The sequence below is a fragment of the Lactuca serriola genome, chromosome 8 (assembly GCF_051521515.1).
Source record: "Lactuca serriola cultivar US96UC23 chromosome 8, Lser_US96UC23_V15, whole genome shotgun sequence".
Taxonomy (NCBI): Eukaryota; Viridiplantae; Streptophyta; class Magnoliopsida; order Asterales; family Asteraceae; genus Lactuca; species Lactuca serriola.
Window position 1 is genome coordinate 259,627,136 of NC_136415.1, and position 15,043 is coordinate 259,642,178.

At 37.4% G+C, this 15,043-nt stretch overlaps 1 long non-coding RNA gene across 2 annotated transcripts; it reads right to left on the reverse strand.

The window, feature by feature from the left end:
- Positions 1 to 2,248: 2,248 nt before the first annotated feature.
- On the reverse strand, positions 2,249 to 4,159 carry LOC145069424 (uncharacterized). 2 transcript variants are annotated; one of them, XR_013689492.1, is made up of 6 exons: positions 3,784 to 4,159; positions 3,597 to 3,659; positions 3,368 to 3,482; positions 3,190 to 3,251; positions 2,423 to 3,071; positions 2,249 to 2,314 (listed from the first exon to the last, which is right to left on the reverse strand). It is a non-coding gene; the product is annotated as an uncharacterized LOC145069424 (long non-coding RNA). The 2 variants fall into 2 exon arrangements; XR_013689493.1 differs by having other exon boundaries at positions 3,763 to 4,159.
- Between the last annotated feature and the right edge of the window lie 10,884 nt (positions 4,160 to 15,043).

Here is a 15,043-nt window from a genome sequence, read left to right on the forward strand (position 1 = left end):
ATACGGTAATGGAGGTGCCCAAAATATATGAATACGAAAAACCTACGAACCGTACTCATGTGTTGGCTACCAAATCATTTTCTTGTTTCTTTTTGGCAGGCTCGGTTTAGAGCATGTGTAAGGTGGGCAGAACAGGGCCCACAATTTGTGGGCCCAATTTTTTTCAATAGTACGTATAGTTTAGCCCAATTCAAACCTAAAGCTCTTCAACGTCATCGGTTCATCGTACGGGAGAAGCGAAGTAGAACGGATGCTCAGAAGGCAGCGATCAAGTTGTCATTCAAAAAAAAAAGCGAGCGCCGCTCAGCTTCCAGTGACATCAACTCAGCAAGACAGGAGTGAGGGGTCGATTATCACTTTATGATTCTTGAATCTTGGTCCTACTAATCAGGTAATACCTATAATAGATTATAAGAAATTGAGGAATGAGGATTATCAGTTTATAAGAGTCAATTGCATACTCGAATGTCTGAATGAATTATATAATAAATAGATTATCAGTTTCTCAGATTCATAGAAATCAGTTTAATAGTTTATCACTATGTCATATTATGAGATTAAAATCAAATTGACTGGTTCAATCAGATTATAGAATGTTGAATGAATGATTTGAAATAGATTATTAGAAACTAAAATTAACTTATGATATTATGTTTACTTTTGTGAATCCTCATGCCCTTGATTGAAAAACTTTAAAGATGGGTAATATTGATTGTTTTAAATGCTTTTCTTCTAGATGTTTAATATAAATTGGTGTTTCCCGGTTGTTCAAGGGACTAATCCTCATGAAAAGAAAGAAAAAATATGACCCAAAAAGATCGAGTTTATTATAATTCCCTCTCTGACTTTTGAGGTCAAACTAAACACTCCCTGGTTGCAAAATTGACACAATTTGCAGCTTTATTTTGATACTGCACATATCTAACTTCAAAAACTCGTTACCAAGTTAAGAACTTTTATCTAAATTACCATAAATTTTAGAAGATTTCATAAGCATTTTGTAGTTGAACATCATATGTTTGACCTTAAAAAGTCAGAACGGGATACCAAAATAACTAACGACATAAAGGGCTCCTTTCGGGTTATTGAACGAAGCACATGAAAAAAAGAATTTGCTGCATTTGAAACTAAACTGCATATCGGGCACATCAAGGATAAATATAAATATAGATATAAATTCTTATACTTTTTTATACTAAGAATATATTTTCATGTAGTAAAATTCCATTTTTTTGAAACAAAAACAGACAAGAAAAGCTTTGCGTTGCTTAAAAGGAACATCAAGATTTTGTTTATTGATTTGAGCTTATTGCTCTAACAAAACAATACTCGTTACATGTTAGGGTTAGGGGCCTTTTTTCCGAGCCCGTCCTGGCATTTGAATCCAGAGGACCAACCCTGCTTTTAGGATTGAGAAACAGAACCGAGAGAATCTTTTATGTATGTATTTTTAGTTATTGATTTTTGTTAATCAATTTGATAAATGTAATCGTTAAAAAAAAAAAAAAATGTAATCTAAATATATGTTAGATTTAGTATATAGGAAATTAAAACTCGTTAAAAATCTCAATTAACCAAAACTAAGTAAACGGAGCAACGGACTATTTTATAGTGCTACTCTTCTAAAAAAATATCATGCTATGGTTAGGGCTACTCATCTTAATAAATATCATTGTATGATTTCACCAATCCAAACATTAAAATCAGTAATAAATATGAAGTTTAGTTAGACGAAAGATTTTACCTCTATTTTTTTTATCCAGACGTAAGAGATTGGTTGCACCTCTTCGATTGCTAACGAATTTATTGAAAATCACCTTATTGAAAACAACTGCAATCCTCATAGTAGGACCATATTGCCCCGTGCATATTGTTTTATAATAAAAAAAATCATTTTTTTTTATAGTTTTAAGAACATATTGTCTTGCACATTGTTTTTATATTAATAAAATTCAATTTTTACAGTTTAGGACCATATTGCCCTGCACATTGTTTTTATATTACACACCTTTTCCTTTTCAGTTTATGCAGCAAAAGTGGTTTTTAAATACAAAACAGGCAAGCTCAAGCCATTTCTTTTACGACACTCTCAGGACCACCAATTTCGTTAACCCACTAAAAAATAAATATAAATATTAGTGTTGTCGTTAATTTGTAAGCTACAAAATAGTGCTTCTTTTTTAATCGATGCAAAAAAAAAAAAAAAAAAAAAAAAAAAAAAAAAAAACTTCAACAAAGAAAGCGCACACAGTAACTACCTTCAAGATGGATTTGTCATAAGTCCACGACCTAAGTGCTCCATAGAAGTCCAAGGCTAACAGTAAATGAAAAAAACACATTCCTCAATAAACATGTTAGATGATTTTAAAGATATAAAATGTTTGTATAAAATATGGTAAAGATTGTGGAATGATATACATACCGTGATTAGGAAAGGTTTTCACGATACTTATAACATCTTTCTTTGATAATCCATCTTTCTCGTACATTTTGTTAACAATATTTATGATATCATTGATGTTAGGCTGCCTGTTCCACAATTTTAAGAAATTAAACTCATGAATAGTTAAATAAATTATATACAGTCACATGAAAAATACTACTTCTATAAAATTTTGAGATGCACCAGTAGAACTTGTCCATTCTCCCATCACAAACCAAAGGAGCATATAGTGTTGAAAAATCATTTCCTGTAACAATTATAGGAATTTTATTTGTGCTATCTGATTCCCTCTAATTTTGTCCAATGCAAACTATTGTTGGATTATCCGATAGATTCAGTGTGCCAACAAGTATTTGGTTGTTCACTGTCATTTGAGTGTTTCCTGAATAACAATAACAATTAAAAAATAAAATAATTTTCATTTCATTTATGAACAACCATAGTATAACTATAATTAATTAAAGGATCTAAAATGTTGGTTTGATTATTTCATGAACATATTTAAAGTATTGAATTGACCAAAGGGCAAGTACAAGAGTCCATTATTTTCATCCAATCAGATTTGTAGCTCATCAAATCTACCAAGACTTGCATTGATATCATTGATCATCAAACAGCTCAATTTCCCCTGTTTTAAACAAGACAAAAGTATTGATAGGATAAAATTAACCAAATAGTTTTCAAAAAATAACACTTTAGAGTTTAAACTTAACACACATGATAGTTAAAGAGGTAAAACTTCAAACCTGATTTTGAATGACTTGAGATGCAGTACAATACAGATCACGTATCAGTCTTCCTGGCTCTCCTATAAAAGAAGAGTAACAAATATAGGATGGAAGTTTAAAAGTTTTATAAATAATAAAAGGCGTAGTATGAAATTTGTAATTTGTATAAGCAAAACATTCATCAAAACCATCTTACCAGCTCTCTCTGATTCCAACTCTCCAGCAGACATGACCACATGTAAAATTCCCATGGCCAGGAAAATAAGTTTAGGTTGAAATGTTTTTCCTTGCCCTTTTTCCTCCCTAGATGCCTAATAAATAGATGCAAAGAATCAAAGTTATTCAACATTGACACATTATCATCTAATACTATTATATTTTTATGGCCTCTTACCCTATTAGGTTACAAGTTTAAGGATATTTACCTAGAATCAATGGAACTTTGATGTTGAGAAGATGTGCAATATCGTTCTTCACAATGTGGACAGCTGCACAAATTTAGATAGAAAAAGGAGATTGTAAGCTCTTGAGTATTTATGATAAAACAAGTACTAATAATAAGATGAGAATACATTCAAAATTAAACATTACTATGGTTAGGGAGAGAGTTACAGAAAGGAGAATCCCATTAGGGCAAGAGCAATGGAGTTTGAAAATGTGGAGAAGATGAGTGAAAACATCGGAGATTGTTCTATGTTGTTGTAATTTATTTGAGGAGAAGGCAACTTTTGTTGATCCCATCCGATCGTTGTGGTTTGCTAATTAAGAATCAAACGAAAAGGTAGACTTCCAGGGCGACGACATCGACCAGAGGGTAGTTGATCGTGGCGGCGGGATAGGGTTAGGGCTACTCATCCTGACATAAGCTACAAGTGGCAGACAACGGTGACGGAAAAGGTGGACTTTCCGGGCTTCGATTGCATCTTTGGTGGAGACAGTTGGTGGTGCGTTGTTGGTGTGTGATGTTGTCGGAGTCATGGAAAGAACACCTGACGTCGTGAGGGAGAAGAGATAAAGAGTGACATATGAGATTTGGTTTAACGGTAGTTGTTGTGTAGAGGAGATTAAGGTAACATGCCGTGTAATAAGTATACACCATGTACATTGTAAGCTTAATATTATTGTAAATGAGGTAATCGGTATTGTACCTCTTAATTTTCAAGAAACAAGCAATATGTTTAATAATATAGTAAAGATATATATATATATATATATATATATATATATATATATATATAGAGAGAGAGAGAGAGAGAAAGAGAGAAATTGCATAAATGGTCCCTGTAGTTAGCTGAAATTGTCACTTTGATCCAATAAAGTTTGGATTAGCACCAAAGGTCCAAACTTTTCATTTTATTGCGAGTTTATTCCAATTTGCTTTGAACTTTTTTATAAAGACGATTTTTCCCTTGCTTTTTTTTTTTTTTAGTTTTTAATTTATTTAAATATTTTTCTTATTAAAAGATATATTAAAAATTTTAAAAAGTCAAATCTCTTTCTGTCACACTCGAAACTAGAATGGCGGAAACGTTCGAGGGCGGATGACGTCATGTATAGTATCACAATAATTGAATAATAGTAATCCAAGCAACAAGCATTGTATTAATAGTATAATGTTTACATTATTTTCGAATCATAATCAAATTACTCCAAAAGTAAATAACAAGTAAAGACTTGAAGCTACTATGCTCCATCTTCTTGAACCATGAACGTGTACCTGACTACTAGTGCCCTGAGTATACAAGTAGGTTTTGAAAGAGTATCATCATTAAGCTGGTGAGTTCATAAGCGTTTTGTTTTAGAAAACTATTATGTGTTCTTTCAAAAAGTGCATTGTGTTTCTCCAGAAAACCTTATATTTTCTTATGTAATGAATGTTAAGTAAATACAAATGATTCTTACTAGTTCCTCCTACGAGTACTTAGTGGATACAAATCATATACAATCCAGATCGGACAAACAATCGATTATGTGATTCTGCCTCAAGCCCACAACCAAACAAGGAACAGGAAATGAGGCGGAGTCACACATCCCACTGCTAGTCAGATCTTCAAGTATATAACTCTGAAGAATTCACTAGGAACTTACAGATTTAACTGTATTGGTCCTTTGATATCTGTTGATATTGTTCCTCAAGAAAATCCAATATTTTCTTATGAAAAGCTTGATTAAACCCATTCCTTCTATAACTACTTAGTTCATACTAGTTATGTATAAACCAATATCAAACAAACAGTTAATTGTGTGGATCTGCCCTAAACCAACAACCAAACAAGGAACAGGGAATAAGGCGGAAACCACACATTCCACAGCCTATCAGATATTCTTCATACATAACTCGAGTGTATAGACTAAGGATTTATATAAATAATAATGAATATCCGTTAGTTGAATAATAAACCAATTGTTTGTAAAGTACTGATGTTTATCCTGTAAAATCCTATATTTTCCCTAAATGTGAGTTATTGAGTTATCTGTTCCAAACCGAAAGTATAAGTATCTACCATACTTATGTTGTTTAAGCATTGTTTTGTTTGAAAGCACCGGCTACCACCAGTAACGTATAGTAGTTCTATTACATAAATAAAACTAGTTGAAAATGTGTTGTTCTGTATACTGAAAGTGTTGTTAATGCCCTCCGATGATCACTTAGTACATACGAGTTATAGAAATCAAGATCGAACAGACAGTCGATTGGGTGATTCAGCCCTGAACCCACAACCAAACAAGGAACATGGAATGAGGCGGAAACCACACATCCCACTGCATGTCGGAGGTTAATTTCGTATCACCCTGATGTACATACTAAGTAATCCCCTAGTTATTAACCCTGATGACTGATTGTTAAGTACATTATTACGTGAACGAGTCGTTGTTTCCCCAGTTAGTTCTTATAACCATACTATGGACAATAAACATTACGACGTACTTCGGACGTCGTGAACTAAATGACGTTTGTCACCCTAGGTTGACTGTAGCTAATAGTAAGGGTGCGGGATTGTCACTCCCGTATAGATCTATACACAAACTCACGCACTCCCTCCAGGAGACTCTGGTTACAAGGGGTAGACTTCCCAGAAGACGTGTCTCACATTGTAGTTCTCTCAACGAATCCACTGATAATACTATGAAAACCCCTTTTGTTGTTAACATGAATCCTTATAAAATAGTATCTTTCATTTTATAATTCGTAAGTTTGTATCTTAACATGTTTATAAAACTGTCCGCAAATCTAGTTGTAACTATGTTTATCATATTTAGTAAGTTCTACATTCAATGTGTGCTAGTGATAGGAAAATATATAAACCAAATTATATTTTTAAACACAAGATTACTCGTTCTTTTACTTGTATCCCCCCTGAAAACATTAAAAATCATAAAAGCGTAAGGGTGTGAACTCACCGTTAGTTGTGTGCAAGCGTCGAATCAACGAACTGGAAATGAAGACCCTCGAGTTGTTGTATGTGGCACTTAACGGAATCCTAATAACAATTAAATACATATATGTATCTAAATTAGCGATTTCGTTAGACAAAGTGTTAAAAAAAACACTTGCTTTTGGTTAAGGAATGTTATCGGGACTTGATTGAATTGGGGAAAACGGCTTTTCAGTCTAGTTTACCACTTAGGGAGGGTTTGCGGCCGTGAAGAGGGTATACGGCCATGAACAGCCCCTTGAAGGGTTTACAGCCGTGAACAGTGTTCTTGAAGGAATTATGAATCTTTGAAGGATTTACGACCGTAAACGGTTTGCATCCTTTGAAGATTTAAAGGGTGTACGGCCATAAACTCAAGAACAATGATGTTGGATTCGATGAAAAACACGTTTTAGATGCTCCAAAACAACCTCCAAAGGTGATTTTTGATGATTTTCGTAAGCAAGAGGGTGTTTTGAGTGTTTACGGTTGAGAGGTTAGAGAGAGAATGAGGGAGTTTTCGGCCAAAAAAGTATAAATGAGGGGTAGGGGCTCATATTTATAGAGGGGTTTAATGGTCGGTGGTGGGGGGCACCTGTCACTAGCCATGAACGAGTTTACGGCTGTAAAGGGGTTTACGGCCATGAACTCCGGTCAGGCCATGAACTGTTGTTTTGTTCGAAGGAAAACTCAGAATTTCGCTTGGTTTTGGTCCCGACTCATATATATAAAGTTCAACTATATAAATTAATGATTTTCCAAGCTATAAAATTTTGTCGGAACAAAATAAAATTCAAAATTTATTTAATGAAATCAGGATAACGTTAACGGGAAAAGTTTCGGGTTGTCAGGTCATCCCCCCGAAAGAGGGAATTTCGTCCCGAAATTCGGACTCCGAGTGGATGGTTAAGGATAAGGAAAAGAGACGAGTACTTCGGTTCTATTCAATCCTTGCGTTCTTTCAATGAATTCAGATCCTCGTTGGTTGCTTCAGCGGATCATCATTGTTTATTCTAAGTTCATCCAACTGGTAGGATGTCTATTCATATTATTGAACAGCTTTTGTCCTGAATTTATGGTAGGACTCATACCTGGTTCATCTATCATCGCCTTGTGTATACAAGTCGTATATAATTAAGATTGGTAAGACGGTCGAATGGGTGGCTCTGCCCCAAGTCCACAACCCGACAAGGAACATGAGATAGGGCGGAAACACACATCCTAAGTCCGTAGAATCTTAATTATATACCACCCCGTGTATACACAAAACAATTGCAGGCTAACCGTATCTGTTCCTAGCCTCTGTGCTTGAACTTGACTTGCTGCATGAGTGGTATTTCCAAAATGATCTGCTGGGAATACTTAGGGAAGGTTATGGGAGTATATCATACTCCTCGCATGAGTACTTCGGAGGTTTGAAGCGAGATGAAATTTCGAGGTCCACGTCTAGTTTGTCGCTCTGAGTGACGATAGTTTAGTTATTCAATCGGTTTAAGGCGAAGGGTCTCCTTGGTAACACGTGGGTTTGGTATAACGTAGCCTCAGTTAGACTAGGCGGAATGATGTCGTCGGATCGCGCATTAAGTTAGTTTGGAAGGAGCGTTTTGACCTTGTTATTACTATCGTGAATGTTTTGTACTGCATTAAGTGTGTACTAACTGAAAGATCGTTCGAGTGAATGTTACTTAATATTATGATCCCTATCCAGTTCCTCTATAATCGCTTGGTGTCTACAAGTCATATATAATTAAGATTGATAAGACGGTCGACTGAGTAATCTGCCCTAAATCCATAACCAGACAAGGAACATGAAATAAGGAAGAATCACGCACTCTAATTCTATTGGTTCTTAATTATATATGGCGCTAATGTTTACACCAAGTCATTATACCCTACCAGAAAGATTATTTAGTTTCTACATAAACTATGTGCTTTGTTTAAACGAGGAAGAAATCATTGTAATTAGGGTCTAGTTGGGAAACATACCGTTGTTCTTAGGTGGTTCCGGGGTAGACTCTCATGCAGTGATCATTAGCACTCTTCCTTCTTCACCAGGGTTTCTGGCCAATGGACAATCTCTCCTGTAGTGTCCCGTTTCACCACATTCGTAGCAAGTCTGACTTACTTCCTCAAATGGGACCAAAGAGATTGGTCGTGTCGGTGCCCTACAGAAGCGGATGGTGTGTCCCCTTCTAAGGCAGTTCTTGCAATACAACTTCCGACACCTTACGGTATGATGGAAGTTACACTTATTACATTTAGGGAGGGTTCTAGCATAACGACTGCCTGGTGCTGAAGTGGTTGGTGTCGTGGCAGCATAGGTTGCACCTGTCTGTTGTCCCTCAGAGGGTTCTTGTATTGATTGCCTCTTCTTTCTGCTCTCGGACCTTTGTATATCATCACCTCAGTTGGTTGACCCATCAACGGGGTCCATTATGCCTTAACGGATCCCATAGTCCACCAATGTTCGAGCCAGGCGTTTGGCACTGTCAAACGTAAGAGGTTTCGTTGCTAATACATTTCCTTGGATTAGAGAAGGTAGTCCCCAAATGTATCTCCCTACCTTCTTGCTCTCTTGGGTAACCATCCCCGGGCATAGTGCAGCTAAATCGCTGAATCTATCGGTGTATGCTACAATGCATGAGCACCTACAACGCCAACAGAAATCCGATAATTTTTAGGGCTCGCCGGCTACTACCGAAGATCCATACAGAACTTCTCTAAGATTGTCAAACCACTCACTAATTTGACTCAAAAAGGTGTGGTGTTCAAGTGGGAAGATAAACAAGAAACCGCCTTCCAAACGTTAAAACAAGCCCTATGCAGCGCGCCGATCTTGTCTCTTCCAGAAGGAACCGATGACCTCGTGGTGTATTGTGATGCTTCAAATCAAGGTCTCGGATGCGTGCTCATGCAGAGAGGGAAGTTCATCGCTTACACGTCAAGGCAACTTAAGACACACGAAGTTAGTTATACTACCCACGACCTTGAGCTGGGAGCAGTAGTGTTCGCCTTAAAGATCTGGAGGCACTACCTCTACGGCACATAGTGCACTATCTTCACCGATCACAAAAGTCTTTAGCATATCCTCAATCAAAAAGAGCTCAACATGCGCTGCTGAACGACTACTAGTGGGAAATCCGCTACCATCCGGGCAAGGCCAATGTAGTGGCCGATGCCCTAAGCAGAAAAGAATATCGGGCCATCGAGTAAAATCCTTAACCATGACAATCCATTCATACCTGACCGCACAGATCAAGGAAGCACAACTAGAAGCCTTGAAACCAGAAAATCTGGCAGGTGACATATTAAGGGGAATGGATAAGAACTTAGAAGTCAAGGATGATGGAGCTCATTATCTCATGAACCGAATTTGGACACCGAAGTTTGGTGGATTCCGCGACATTGTCATGAATGAAGCACAGAAGACTCGATACTCCATCCATCTCGGGTCAGATAAGATGTATCTAGACCTCAAAAAGCTATATTGGTGGCCAAACATGAAGGCCGAATTGCTACTTATGTGAGCAAGTGCCTGACTTGCGCACAGGTCAAAGTAGAAAACCAGAAGCCATCAGGAATACTACAACAGCCGGATATACCCGAGTGGAAGTGGGAACGGATAACCATGGACTTCATAACCAAGCTGCCTAAGACGTCAGGCGGGCTTGATACCATATGGGTAATCGTAGATAGATTGACCAAGTGTGCCCACTTCCTGCCGATAAAGGAAGCCAAAAAGATGGAGAAGTTAACCAGGACGTACATCAAGGAGATTGTGTGACTGCATGGTGTACCAATATCCATTATCTCCGACCGAGATAGTAGATTCACCTCGCGATTTTGGCAGTCCATATAGAAATCTCTGGGAACTAGGCTTGACATGAGTACGGCCTACCATCCACAAACCGACGGGTAGAGCGAGCGAACCATACAGACATTAGAAGACATGTTGAGAGCCTGTGTGATAGACTTTGGTAAGGCATGCGATACCCATTTACCGCTTATCGAGTTCTCCTACAATAACAGCTATCACACTAGCATCAAAGTCGCTCCATTCGAAGCTCTGTATGGTCGCAAGTGCCGATCACCCCTGTGATGGGCAGAAGTGGGGGACACACAGCTAGCTAGGGGGAAAGTCCCTAATAGCACCCTCACTGGTCCTGAAATCATAAGGGAGACCACAGAAAAGATAGTCCAAATTCGAGAAAGATTGAAAGCATCTCGCGATCGACAAAAGAGTTATGCAGACAATCGACGCAAACCCTTGGAATTCTAGGTCAGTGATCGAGTGCTACTAAAGGTTTCCCCTTGGAAAGGAATGGTATGTTTTGGTAAACGTGGGAAACTAAACCCGAGGTACATCGGACCATTTGAAATCCTTGCCAGGATTGGTCCCATAGCGTACAAACTCCGATTACCACAAGAACTTAATAACGTACACCCTACCTTCCACGTATCAAACTTGAAAAAGTGCCTATCCGACGAGATTCTCGTGATACCCCTCGACGAAATTGAAGTTAATGAGAGTCTCCATTTCATGGAAGAACATGTTGAGGATATGGATCGGGAGGTCAAAAGAACAAAACAAAGTCGTATTCCCATAGTGAAGGTTCATTGGAACGCTAAACGAGGACCCGAGTTCACCTAGGAACGCGAAGATCAAATGAAACAAAAATACCCACATCTTTTCCCAAACTCTTGAAGTCCCAGTCAGAAGGTAAATTTCGAGACGAAATTCCCTCTAACGGGGGGATGATGTGACAATAGTCAATTTCGGGTCAAGTCAAAGTCAAACAAAGTCAACGATTCAAACTGGACGACTCAATTAAACCTTGTATATTAGGGTTTATGTTATGTAATTACTATACAACTCGTTATTTTAATGAGAAAACATCATTTGGAAAATTCGTATGTTTAATTTTCCTTAGCCTTGATAGTGCTAAACAATGAACCAAAGAGATAAAACACTATCGCACACTCATCGGGAGTGTGTAGGACACTAAAACATGGCTTAACGGGGTTTACGGACCTTGCATTGCGAAGTCGGATGCTCAAAAAGGTCATAAATGGAACCTCTCTAAATCTCTTTCACTCTATCTCTCTCTATTCGAAATCTCTCCCAAATCTCTCTCAAAAGTTCCCGTAACTTTTCGTAATCATTTGGGCCATCCCGACCCTTAACCAGGTCAAAAACGGCTTAAAAAGGGGTGGTACATAGGAAAATAGCCTCTTAGGGCCGAGGTCCCTCCATAGGGACCCAACCCTTCTTGAACCAAAGTCTAAGAGCTAGGACCGAAGTCACCAAGAGCAGCCAACCATGGAACCGCAGCCATTCGCACGGACCGGAGTTGCTGAAGGACTGAGGCTGTTGAAGACCCGCAGCGCCGAACCCGGAGCCTGCATCCGAACCACGCCTTCGGTCTCCCTCCTGACGTGCCTTCAGTCTTCCTTCAGACGAAGCCGCCTGTGGTAGCTGCTCGAACCGCAGTCCCCTCTCCCTCATATCCGCACCAGCAGCCAAGCCACTCCGGTTCCAAGGCTGCTGATGACCGAACCCTCGTCAGACTTCGGATCCTCCTCTTTTCTACCTGGTTTTCGACCCCGACTCCGTTTTAAGCCTATTTTTAATTATTTTAACGGGGGATTTTCACCCAAACTTATATTTTGACATATAAGGTTCCAAATATTCATAAATTTAGCATATTTTTAAGTAAATCCTTATTTAAGAATAAAATCCATTAAATAAGATTTTATGGTGGAGTGTTGACTCTTCCATAAGGTTTGACACAAGCAACCACCCTCATACCCACTCCATGACCAACCATTGTCCACTCCACCATCCCTAGTCACTTCATAGTCCTTTCCCACTCATTTTTCAGCCATAATCACGTCCAAAGAGCTGAAAGACTCTCTCTCTCTCTCTCTCTCTCTCTCTCTCTCTCTTCATTTCACTCACTTCACTAGACTTTCTCTCAAATTCTCTCACACAAATTCGATATTTCCAAGGCATTTCCAGCTTTTCTCCTTCATTTGGTAAGTATCATCACCCTCCTTAAGGTTATTACATTTCCTTTTACTCAAATCATTGATTCCTTACACAAACTCCATCATTATTGTGTTAGATTCTCAAATCTTCAAGTAATCCTTTAAGTGTTCTTGAGTTGAACACTTCTCTCCTTCAACATCCATCCACTGAAATCATACAAGGTCAGTTCATACCCCTATATTTTCATGCTTTCTTAAGTTTTAAAGGGGGGGATACAAGTCAAAACACCAAGAACACCACTAAGTTCTTCTAACAGCTTTCATCAGAAAAGTTGGGCTCCAATCACGGACTGTTTTGATCAACTTAAACATTTTATTTTTCAAAAGTATTTTAGGTGCAAGTATTTCCAGTTCTTAGCTTTAAAATGACTACTTGCACATTTCTACACGATGTTTCTACGATTTATGGTGATTTTTACAAAACTGTCTATCATTTCAAGAACCAATCCAGACCAGTCTGTGATTATGGACTTTTTCACACATGTTGGAGATCTCTAAAAATCATGAGAAAATTTACAAACAAACTAGACTCAATTTCCAAATTCTCAGAATTTACAGATTTTCATTTGGACCTTTGATGATTTTTCTACAAATTTTCTAAGAGCAGTAATAGAAAATGTTAACAATAGAAAAATGCTATCAATTTCATTTCACCTTGTAACATGTCGAGCAAGGTGTATATCTTTATGTGAATATATGTTATTGCAAAAAATGAAATTTTTCTTAGTATATAGACATGTATCAGTTAACAAATGGATTTTGATATATAAAACATAGAAGATAACAAATTGTTATAATCAAAGTACATCCATTACATACAAACATTTGAATAAACTATGTTAAGTATAGTTTATGTACATTACCACTACTACCCTTGTTTTGATAAACTATAATAGGTATAGTTTATGATACATTACATAACACACTTATACCAAAAAGGACACATTTATACAAAAGGGATTTTCATTACATTACACGTATATTCGTTAATGACTTTTGTGAGACATTCGCTTCACATTACCAATAAGTCATGTATTGTAACTAGAGTCTCCTGGAGGAAGAGCGTGATAGTTGTATATAGATCTATATTGGGTTTGACAAACCCACACCTGAGCTGCATGCAACAGCTAGACCGGAAGGTCTAAGGTGACAAATGTCATAACATTTCTGACGCCTGAAGAACGTCATTTCAGGCCAACTAGGTCATAGCATGGTTATAATAACTCACATTAAGTATTAACAAACATAGAATTTACGGGGATTTCATTGAAATCAAATGAGTTTATGTCGATTTAAACTTGCATTTTTTTACTATAAATATGACAAATTAATTGTACATTCCGGTCTTTGGGTTTTTAAGACTACATTTACACATTAAGGAAAATATTGGATTTTCTGGAACGGACACTACTTTTACAAGAAAAGGTTTTCATAATTGCATACAAAAACTTATGAACTCACCAACCTTTATGTTGACACCTTTTTCAAACAACTTGTATTCTCAGTAAATCACTAAACAGGTAACCAAGTGCTTTTGAGGATGGGACGTTAAGGCGTCATACATTTCACATTTTTGTCAACATATTGTAATTTATTTGGAAACATGTAATTCATACAATGATGTAACTCTTTTAATTATATATATGTTGGTTGTGTTTACTTTAATCACTATTGCAAATGTTGTTATGATACTATACATGAAGTCCTCCACCCCCGGACGTTTCCGCCATCCTTGGTTTGGGGGTGTGACACGCTGGTGCGTTGTTCTTGTTTTTTTTTTCGACTTCTTCGGTGGCATCTTTCTGCCATAAGGTTTAAAAGACGAAACGAGGGTAAGTCCTTAGTGGTTATAAGTAGAATGTTACCCGAATCGAAGTTATCCTAGTTTTGAGTGCATCATGTTCTGACTCTTGAAGTAATTCATAACAAAGGTCTATGCAAAATTAGACTTACGAATTTTTTTGATAATGACTACCCTCTTAGTGAAATTCTGTGATCTGGTTTACTATTACTAGCTGATATGATAAAGGCGATAAGCCTGACACATAGTGTGAGCAGTGTAATCACTAACTCACTATATCATATTAGTTAGTTAATTATTAGTATGACGTATGTAGTGTTCTACCACCTTGCACGCCTCAGGAGGGGTTTCCTGTCCTAGTTATGATGGTCCTGAATTCAGCTGTTGGAATTGTTGTCTATGGACTCTCTTATGGTTTTCCTATTCTCTATAGATCATGCTTCGAGTTTTACCACAGATCTTCATCACTTCCTGATAGAAGATTTGCCTTCTCATGTGATTCCTCATTGGCTTCTCTTTTGGTGGTTGTAGTGGAGTGGATATCTATGTCTGGGTTGTTCGCGCGAGAATAGGAATGTCTAAAGAATCTTATGAGATGAAGTAAATC